Genomic DNA, 11479 nt, shown 5'->3' with positions numbered 1-11479 from the left:
TTGTCCATCCTGTGGTTAGAGACTCCAGCATCACTTGGGTTAGATGTGGGAGGGGGGAGTTAAGACGTGGAACTCAGCCCTACCTCAATGTTCGGGGTAGTGCTAAGATTAGGGGCAGGTTAGGATGTACCTAAGTACTTTTCGTTGAGTCCATTGGGGTATTTTGTATTCGTATCTTAATCCAAGCATTTTCACTGCTCTTGCTTTGTTGATCCGACCAATAACGATGTTCCAGGCCCATGATTACCAACATATTCATCCATGGTATTTAACCTGGGGTTAAGGTTGTGGTTGAGGCTAGGGTTTTTTAGTTAAGTCAATATATTTTTTGTATGATTTAAACAAAATGCTGTTTGATCCCATCCCTCGGGAGTAGGTACCGTTGAAGAATGGGATCTAAAATTAATTAGGCCTATGTTGTTAGACCCATCCCTTGTGTAACTCACACTCTCAAACACATAGATCCCCTGAACGCAGCTCATTTTCCAGCCCACTTTCCAGCTCACACTCTCAAACACATAGATCCCCTGAATGCAGCTCACTCTCCAGCTCACTTTCCAGCTCACACTCTCAAACACGTAGATCCCCTGAACGCAGCTCACTCTCCAGCTCACTTTCCAGTTCACACTCTCAAACACGTAGATCCCCTGAACGCAGCTCCATCTCCAGCCCAATTTCCAGCTCACACTCTCAAACATGTAGATCCCCTGAACGCAGCTCACTCTCCAGATCCCAATCACCTGAAGACTGATCACCTGTTCACACACCTGTATGTCATTATCACACACTATGTAGTTCAGTTCTTCACACCCCATCATTGTGAGGTATTGTTTGTTTTGTGACACACTTCTATTTGAAGTGTTGGGTTTCTTGTAAATAATCCTCCTATGTATGATTGTTTTGGCCTGCCTCACTAATGATGCCTATTACCTGCCTGTAATTATTAGTTGTTGTTAATTGTTTTTAATAACCTGCCCAGGGACTGCGGTTGAAAATTAGCCGGCTGGCTAAAACCGGCACTTTTACTGAAACGTTGATTAACGTGCACTGTCCCTCTAAAAATCGGATTTCCTGTTATCAACCTATTGCCTGATCTCCCTGATGACGTTACTAGCCTTTTCCCTGCCTGTACTGTTGCCTTGTTTGGACCCCCTGTGTATGACCTTCTGCCTTCCCCTGGACCCAGCTACCTGCCTCCTCCTGTGTTATGGCCTTCTGCCTGCCCCTGGAACCACCTACCTGCTTCCTCCTGTGTATGACCTTCTGCCTTCCCCTGGACCCAGCTACCTGCCTCCTCCTGTGTGTGGCCTTCTGCCTGCCCCTGGACCCAGCTACCTGCCTCCTCCTGTGTATGACCTTCTGCCTGCCCCTGGACCCAGCTACCTGCCTCCTAATGTGGTCCTTTGCAAATAAACACCTGCTGAGCCCTGCGCTTGAAACCAGCTCTCTGTCTCCCATCGTGTTCATTACACCTTCAGAGTATGTATTCTTGAAGTTGGGTAATCTCCACTAAATAATATTTAGAATTGGGTGACCTGGTTAAACTGTTGGGGTACATTTTTTGCACCTTTGTGTTGCTGTCTCTGATCTTCTTTCAACCTTTCACACACCCAACTTTGTCCAACACACACAAGTGTAGGATTTAAGGTCATCAGGACATGAAACGTCAAAAACTTAATCTGCCTACACATGTTACATCAATAGCACACCCCCACTCTGAACAATACTTGCGTACACACACAGCATGTTGAAGTGTAGGCCCCTACGACTACAGCCTGTCGTAGTAACACTGTCTAGTAAAAGAGCTGCTCATAGTCAGTTTGTCAAAGTGAGGGCTGAGGTGGTTTTGAGTAAAGTTATTGACACATAACAGAACCTTTTTATATAGTGGGCTTAGATATTTGCATCGAACAGGGCCATACTGAAACTACGTCACTCCACATTTCACGCAAACCTTTCCACCAGCTGTGCAACACAGCCATAGTAGTCACCACATGTTCTGGGCTGTAGCTCTGAAGAGGCTTGCTCTAGTGTCTACAGTAAAAGTGCCACCTCTGCAGCGGGGTCACCTCCTCTGCCTCTCCTGGGCCACAGCAGAAGCGTCACTTCCTGTTAGAAGCACCACATCCTCCCACTCGTGTGACTGACGGGTAGCATGTCAGTAGGGTCTCATGACGTCACAGCGGGGTCTGCTCTGGCCCGGTGTGATCCTCACTCAGGCTCAGACTCAACCCACAGGGAAAGTACAGCAGTGTTTGTACCAGTAAGTTCCACTCGGAGGCGTGTAGATTTACCAGCAAAGCAGATACCTTCATCAAGAAAAAAGACAAGACACTACAGAATGTATTGCCTTGCCAGAAAGAACACCACATTTACAAACCATGGTGTATAGTGTGCACTGGCACACATAAATTCAAACATTATCCACCAGTTATATTCTCCTGAGACCTAGCAATTCATTTTTGTCCTCTAATAAACATAAGTATTTGGTCTGTATCTCTAAGGCCATACATGCCACTGTGCTAGGTCTGTTGTACATTTTGAGAGAACATTCTGGCTTTTCAGTGATACCACGTGTGTGGGTGTCACCTTGATAATATTTTCTTTATGGCAGTTTGTTATATCTGGAGTACTTCTCCTGTTTTATCCGGTGTCCTGTGTGAATCTAAGTATGCTCTCTCTAATTCTCTCTTTCTCTCTCTCTCTCTCTCTCGGAGGACCTGAGCCCTAGGACCTTGCCTCAGGACTACCTGGCATGATGAGTCCTTGCTGTCCCCAGTCCAGCTGGCCATGCTGCTGCTCGAGTTTTTCCTAGCCAACGTGCTTCAACACCTGCATTGCATGCTGTTTGGGGTTTTAGGCTGGGTTTCTGTACAGCACTTTGAGATATCAGCTGATGTACGAAGGGCTTTATAAATACATTTGATTTGATTTGATTTCTTTCTGGTTCTGGCTACAATTACAATTACCATCACAATTAGCACATTTTATGGTAGGTGTGTGTAATTGTCTAATTGATTTTGAACTTTGACCTGTGTACAAATGGTCTTCTGTGCAGTAAAGACCCATGATGATCACAAGGATCTACACTGAAAAAAAATATAAACGCAACATCTAAAGTGTTGGTTCCATGAGCTGAAATAAAAGATCCCAGAAATGTTTCCTTTGCACAAGAAGCTTATTTCCCAAAATGTTAGTGAGCATTTCTCCTTTGCCAAGACGATCCATCCACCTGACAGGTGTGGCATATCAAGAATCTGATTAAACAGCATGGTCATTACACAGGTGTATCTTGTGCTGGGGACAATAAAAGGCCACTCTAAAATGTGCAGTTTTGTCACACAACGCCACAGATGTCTCAAGCTTTGAGGGAGCGTGCAAATGACATGCTGACTGCAGGAATGCCACCAACACTGTTTTAGAGAATTTGTCATTACATCCAATCGGCTTCACAACCGCAGATCACGTGTGTGGCGTTGTGTGTGCGAGCAGTTTGCCGATGTCAATGTTGTGAACAGAGTGCCTCATGGTGGCGGTGGGGTTACGGTATGGGCAGGCATAAGCTACGGACAACAAACACAATTTCATTTTATCGATGGCAATTTGAATGCGCAAAAATACCGTAACGAGATCCTGAGGCCCATTGTGAGGCCCATTTTTTTTTAAAGGTATCTGTGACCAACAGATGCATATCTGTATTCCCAGTCATGTGAAATCCAGATTAGGGTCTAAACAATTTATTTCAATTGACTGATTTCCTCATATGAACTTTAACTTATATTTTTTGTTCATTATAAGTATGTTTTCCATTTGATTTTCAAAGGGACAGTGATCTGAAGTTTGGTCAAAGAAATTGATGAAAATGTCTTAAATGTCATAATTTTATGATTTACAACTTTGGTTTAGTAATCAAACATTTGGCTCTACATTTTGACCAGTTGGATCTATCAACTCAGAGGGTTGAGCATATGAACGAGGACATGTTCAACTACTGGAAAATGCCTTTTTCGGGAGGATGAAATCATATATGTATTATCTTGATGTACTATCTGTACTTACTGTATGGGTTAAATTTACCCGGGACACAAACGGTTAAGGCTGAATCGAACATAAAGGGTTAAATAAGAGCTAGCTAATAAATGCACTCTGCTAACTAGGTTTTTACCTACTATCATTCACTGTAATGTCAAATGTTTAATATTTACTATTAACCCTAATGGCCACTACAGTTTAAGTACTGCAGTGCATCTCCTCCTCGTGGACTGCACCAGGTTTGCCAGTTCTTGCTGTGAGATTTTACCCCACTCTTTCCCCAAGGCACCTGCAAGTTCCCAGACATTTCTGGGGGGAATGGCCATAGCCCTCACCCTCTGATCCAACAGGTCCCAGACGTGCTCAATGGGATTGAGATCCGGGCTCTTCGCTGGCCATGGCAGAACACTGACATTCCTGTCTTGCAGGAAATCACGCACAGAATGAGCAGTATGGTTGGTGGCATTGTCATGTTGGAGGATCATGTCAGGATGAGCCTGCAGGAAGGGTGCCACATGAGGGAGGAGGATGTCTTCCCTGGAACGCACAGCGTTGAGATTGCCTGCAATGACAACAAGCTCAGTCCAATGATGCTGTGACACACCGCCCCAGATTGACGGACCCTACACTTCCAAATCGATCACACTCCAGAGTACAGGCCTTGGTGTAACGCTCATTCCTTCGACGATAAACGTGAATCCGACCATCACCCCCGAATCCAACCGCTACTCGTCAGTGAAGAGCACTTTTTGCCAGTCCTGTCTGGTCCAGCGACGGTGGGTTTATGCCTATAGGCGACAATGTTTCCGGTGATGTCTGGTGAGGACCTGCCTTACAACAGGCTTACAAGCCCTCAGTCCAGCCTCTCTCAACCTATTGGGGACAGTCTGAGCACTCATGGAAGGATTGTGCATTCCTGGTGTAACTCGGGCAGTTGTTGTTGCCATCATGTACCTGTCCCGCAGGTGTGATGTTCGGATGTACCAATCCTGTGCAGGTGTTGTTACATGTGGTCTGCCACTTCGAGGACGATCAGCTGTCCATCCTGTCTCCCTGTAGCGCTGTCTTAGGCGTCTCACAGTACGGACATTGCAATTTATTGTCTTGGCCATATCAGCTGTCTTCATGCCTCTTTGCAGCATGCCTAAGGCACGTTCACGCAGATGAGCAGGGGCACTGGGCATCTTTCTTTTGGTGTTTTTCAGAGTCAGTAGAAAGGCCTCTTTAGTGTCCTAAGTTTTCATAACTGTGACCTTAATTGCCTACTGTCTGTAAGCTGTTAGTTTTTTAACGACTGTTACACAGGTGCATGTTCATTAATTGTTTATGGTTCATTGAACAAGCATGGGAAACAGTGTTTAAACCTTTTACAATGAAGATCTGTGAAGTTATTTGGATTTTTACGAATTATCTTTGGAAGACAGGGTCCTGAAAAAGGGAAGTTTCTTTTTTTGCTGAGTTTATATAATAATTCCAAAATATTTTTTTTTGCTGTGTCTCAGAAGGATACTCTATACATCTGGCCTAGTCTTTTTGGACACATTTCATGTTGATCTGAAAACACTCATATCACGCTATTTCTAAATGTATTCTACAAATTTAACATTTCACAAATGTTTTACTAGAATGGGTGAATATGGAATAGAACAAATGTAACAATAAATACCTGATGGCTGGATGTCTCCTACTGCTGGTTAAATAATGTAAATGCAATTATGACTATTGGCTACCATTGAGCATATAACACTTAGCATCATGTAATACAGTTAAAAGTTGTCTAACCAACCTTTTTTTCTGGTTTCTGTACGTACAACTAAAAAGCACGGTTCACAATGTTGTTTTTTTAGAAGAGAAAAACAGACAAAATCTTTGTACATATATATTTTTTTATTCTTATATATAATACATTTCTATGTACAATTTATTCCTCTTTTTGTAAAGAAACAAAATGACGGACGAAGCTTTGATTGCAAACAGTGTTTCATACTAAAGGGCCAGAGAGAGAGCGAGACAATGAAAAAGTGCTCAAATAATTAGGACAGTGTCGTGATAGAAAGGTCTTATGCACCACACCATTTGTGTGTTGTCGGTCGACTCAAACACAGCTGTATTCATTTGTTTCAAAATAATAATTTTTCATCAGAAATCATCTGGTGATATCACAGAACAATACCTACACTGTACAGAACTACACACCTCACTGTGTGAAGCTTTGGTTATCTCTGATTCAGTCAACACTGATGACTGGAGGGGGACATCCATCCACTTTCAGCGACCCTGTTGTCTTTAACTGGTGATGATCAGCTTAGTTCTGTTTCAGGTAGTATACCTCAAACACATGTCTGTTGTGGAGGTCACGGGTCAATTGACTGCATTATTAATGAGACATTGGACAAAGCACAGCTAGGACAGTGGCCATAACCTGGCCACTGAGTCACAGAGAGGGAAACCATGTGTGATTGTAAATGTGTCATAGAGAGAGGTATGACACTGACCATCAATGCAACATCATGATCACATAAATATCACTAAACTTCTCCAGTGTATGGATTCTCCCTTTAGACCATTGGCAAGATACACGACCCCCACAATTGAAACTAACAACTGGCTACAGTGCCTCCCTTATGAAGTTGGACAAATACAAGGGCTGTCAAATGGGCTGAGGCTAGCTTTGACTAGTTAGATTACTGATATGCTCTCTTATCCGGTATTCAGGGAGACCATGACATATTATGTAGGGGGACCAGCTTCATACGGGATAAGATCGGTGAGAGCAGGAGTTTTGGTATTATGGGCTAAACAGTGGAAGTTTGTGTAAAGGGCTCTGGGTGGGTCTGGGGGATTGAGATCCAGACCCAGTCAGTTAGCCTGGATGTTAGGTTCTACAAACAGCAGGTAGTTGTACTCCACATAGAGTAAGTACATGCTCTCAGGACTGGACTGTCTGTGTGGCAGCTCACAAGGATCACCATATTGAACACCACTCACATCGATTTTACAAACTGTACACGTCACGTCAATACAAAGGAGCTGGCAGGGGTCCAGTTCAGACACTGAGGCTCTGTATGTTTGTGTGATAGCAGGACTCTCATCTGTTCTGTTGTGCTCTAGTCTGCTGTCTTCCCCTGCTCCAACATCAGAGGGAGGGAGGGGACCAGCGTCTACATTCTTAACTCAGGGATAGTCAGTAGCAGAGAGGTAAAGAAGAAAAGGACAGGCGTCAGGCAGTTGGACAGGGGAGTTGTTTGTGCTCTGCGAGTTTTTAAAAGGCACTGTCCTGTCTGTCACATGATGTCAACAAAGAACTCACAGGGATTGCCCATAGCATGCTGAAAGGACTGGCGGCTGGCCGTGAGCTCAGGGGGGACGGCTCCTAGCTCCCGTACCGGGGGGGCCCCGGGAGGGGTGCTGCTAATGACGGAGGTCTTAGGGGCCAACCGGGCCAGGCAGTATGGGGGGGGCAGGCCAGGGGGGCCGTAGGAGGAGGCATGGCTTCGCTCACTGTGGCCACATGAGCCAAGCCCAGGCTGGGTGAAAGGGGCGTGTTTGTAGGTGAAGGAGGCGTGGCTGTGGGCGTGGCTGTTCTGGGACTGACAGTGGCTCCTGTGAGACTGGGCATGGCTGAAACCCGAGCGGGCGTGGCTGTTGCTGGAGTGGGCATGGCTACTGTGATGACTCAACTGGCTGGCGGACCTATCACCAGGGCGCCTCGCCCCTAGGATGCCCGGTGGCTCGGATTCACTGCATGTGGATCGGTGACCCTTCTCTTGTGGGGAGGAGCGTCGGCTAGGGCCCTTCCCTATCCCAATACCCACACTGGGGTTGGATCCACTGCTTCTGCTTCCTAGGAGAGGACAGAAACACACACACGTCACCTGGGCAGTCTCTCACCTGGTTTAACAACACCAGACACACATCAGCAGCTCCACCTCAGCAGCTACTTATTGCTGATTTTGAACAGGTCGCTGAATTGGCTGCCATTGCTGTGATAATCATGGTGGTTGAACAATCATTATAATTCCCATCCACTATACAGACCTAGTTGTTAACAGTCAAAGACAAACACATGATAATTCCCTGGCTTTTTCTCCTGCAAATCTCAGACCGACTTCCCACTGGGCACAGACGTCAGTCCAACATCTAGTTTTGATTTACATTTGGTTAGTTGTCAACTAACCTGAATTCAAAGTGAAATCAACAAAACAATTCATATAATTTGATTTAGGTTAAAAGTTGGGTGAAAGAATGACATTCCCAAATCCAATCAGTTTTCCATGTTGATTCGACGTCATCACATTGAACTTTTTGTTGTTGAAATTATGTGAAAACAACGTCGATTCAACCAGTTTTTGCCCAGTAGGTTGAGATGCCACTCTATCACCTATCAATGCTGACTATGGATTCCTCTCTGCATTTTATTGATACAAATGTAACGATACACCTGCATCATCACATTTTAACATTGGAGCACTGCATTGGCAATAGCCCCACAAATGGTGCTTTTATGATCTGTTCTCAGAGAAAGACATCCATTCAGTATTCCAGTGTTTAATTGTACAGAGAAAGATGAAAACGATCGTACTGATACAGGTGTACAACATTATCATCATGATCAAACATTTCCCTCACCTTTCGATAAGCAATGAGCCCAACAGTACTGGGTAAAGTGGTGAATGATTGCCCCCTAGCAGTGAGAATGATAGTGCAAGGCTTGGCCTGAACTGATCCTCCTGAATCATTACATCTCTGACAGAGACTACAGCAACACAGTACCAACCAACACATGCCCACAGGTGCAGAGAGGGAGAACAGACAGTCAGGAGAGGAGAGTCAAACAGACACAGCTGCAGGAGCAGAAACAGTACGGAGACACACCTTCACACACGCATACACTCAAACACTCAGAGGGAGAGGCATGGGAGAAGCACGGGAAACAATAACCTTAAACGCTATGGTATGAGGAGAACAAGGTGTGTATATATACATTGGGGCAAAAAAAGTATTTAGTCAGCCACCAATTGTGCAAGTTCTCCCACTTAAAAAGATGAGAGAGGCCTGTAATTTTCATCATAGGTACACTTCAACTATGACAGACAAAATGAGAAAAAAAATCCAGAAAATCACATTGTAGGATTTTAAATAATTTATTTGCAAATTATGGTGGAAAATAAGTATTTGATCAATACTTTGTTATATACCCTTTGTTGGCAATGACACACTGTTGCTGGTATTTTGGCCAATTCCTCCATGCAGATCTCCTCTAGAGCAGTGATTTCTTGGGGCTGTTGCTGGGATTTTCTCCAGGACCCTGAAATGTTTCTTACGAAGCCACTCCTACGTTGCCCGGGCGGTGTGTTTAGAGCATTTGTCATGCTGAAAGACCCAGCCACGTTTTATCTTCTTTTTTGTTGTTTGTGTTTTTGATGGAATTTTTTACCCCTTTTTCTTCCCAATTTCGTAGTGTCCAATTGTTGTAGTAGCTACTATCTTGTCTCACTGTATCTCCTGTACGGGCTTGGGAGAGACGAAGGTTGAAAGTCATGTGTCCTCCGATACACAACCCAACCTAGCCACACTGCTTCTTAACACAGCGCACATTCAACCCGGAAGCCAGCCGCACCAATGTGTCGGAGGAAACACCGTGCACTTGGCAACCTTGGTTAGCGTGCACTGCGCCCAGCCCGCCACAGGAGTCACTGGTGCGCGATGAGACAAGGACATCCCTACCGACCAAGCCCTCCCTAACCCGGACGAGGCTAGGCCAGTTAATTGTGGGTCGCCCCATGGACCTCCAGGTCGCGGCCAGTTACGACAGAGCCTGGGAGCGAACCCAGAGTCTCTGATGGCACAGCTGGCGCTGCATTACAGCGCCCTTAACCACTGCGCCACCCGGGAGGCCCCACGTTTCATCTTCAATGCCCTTGCTGATGGAAGGAGGTTTTCACTCAAAATCTCACGATACATGGCCCCATCCATTCTTTCCTTTACACGGATCAGTCGTCCTGGTTCCTTTGCAGAAAAACAGCCCCAAAGCATGATGTTTCCACCCCCATGCTTCACAGTAGGTATGGTGTTCTTTGGATGCAACTCAGCATTCTTTGTCCTCCAAACATGACGAGTTGAGTTTTTACCAGAAAATTATATTTTGGTTTCATCTGACCATATGACATTCTCCCAATCTTCTTCTGGATCATCCAAATGCTCTCTAGCAAACTTCAGACGGGCCTGGACATGTACTGGCTTAAGCAGGAGGACACGTCTGGCACTGCAGGATTTGAGTCCCTGGCGGCGTAGTGTGTTACTGATGGTAGGCTTTGTTACTTTGGTCCCAGCTCTCTGCAGGTCATTCACTAGGTCCCCCCGTGTGGTTATGGGATTTTTGCTCACCGTTCCTGTGCTCATTTTGACCCCACGGGGTGAGATCTTGCGTGGAGCCCCAGATCGAGGGAGATTATCAGTGGTCTTGTATGTCTTCCATTTCCTAATAATTGCTCCCACAGTTGATGTCTTCAAACCAAACTGCTTACCTATTGCAGATTCAGTCTTCCCAGCCTGGTGCAGGTCTACAATTTTGTTTCTGGTGTCCTTTGACAGCTCTTTGGTCTTGGCCATAGTGGAGTTTGGAGTGTGACTGTTTGAGGTTGTGGACAGGTGTCTTTTATACTGATAACAAGTTCAAACAGGTGCCATTAACCTCTTGGAACTCTAGGGGCGCAATTTCATTTTTGGATGAAAAACGTTCCCGTTTTAAACAAGATATTTTGTCACAAAAAGATGCTCGACTATGCATATAATTGATAGCTTTCGAAAGAAAACACTCTGACGTGTCCAGGACTGCAAAGATATTTTCTGTGCGTGCCCTAGAACGTGAGCTTCAGGCAAAACCAAGATGAGACGGCACCCAGGAAATGAGCAGGATTTTTGAGGCTCTGTTTTCCATTGTCTCCTTATATGGCTGTGAATGCGAGAGGAGTAAGTCTGCCCTTTCTGTCGTTTCCCCAAGGTGTCTGCAGCATTGTGACGTATTTGTAGGCATATCATTGGAAGATTGACCATAAGAGACCACATTTACCAGGTGTCCGCCCGGTGTCCTGCGCCGAAATTGGTGCGCAAAAGTCAGCTGCAAGTATTTTTCCATGGAATTTAGAGAAGAATACAGGCTTCCACGAACGATATATCAATGAAGAGATATGTGAAAAAACACCTTGAGGATTGATTCCAAACAACGTTTGCCATGTTTCGGTCGATATTATGGAGTTAATTCGGAAAAAGTTTGACGTTGTAGGTGACTGAATTTTCGGTTCGTTTCGGTAGCCAAATGCGATGTACAAAACGGAGCGATTTCTCCTACACACAGACGCTTTCAGGAAAAACACCCCCCAACCCAGAGTCTCCTCATTGAAAACATCCGAAGCTCTTCAAAGGTAAATGATTTTGTTTATTTGGT

The 11479-nt window shown here is 45.1% G+C and overlaps 1 pseudogene; it reads right to left on the bottom strand.

Annotated features, from left to right (window-relative positions):
- Positions 1 to 5898: 5898 nt before the first annotated feature.
- The window catches only part of LOC135504238 (segment polarity protein dishevelled homolog DVL-1-like), a 49090-nt pseudogene continuing 43509 nt past the window's right edge, over positions 5899 to 11479 (bottom strand).

This window comes from Oncorhynchus masou, chromosome 18, assembly GCF_036934945.1.
Source record: "Oncorhynchus masou masou isolate Uvic2021 chromosome 18, UVic_Omas_1.1, whole genome shotgun sequence".
NCBI lineage: Eukaryota > Metazoa > Chordata > Actinopteri > Salmoniformes > Salmonidae > Oncorhynchus > Oncorhynchus masou.
The sequence above is the reverse complement of the archived record's forward strand: the minus strand, read 5'-3'. Positions and strand labels throughout refer to the sequence as shown.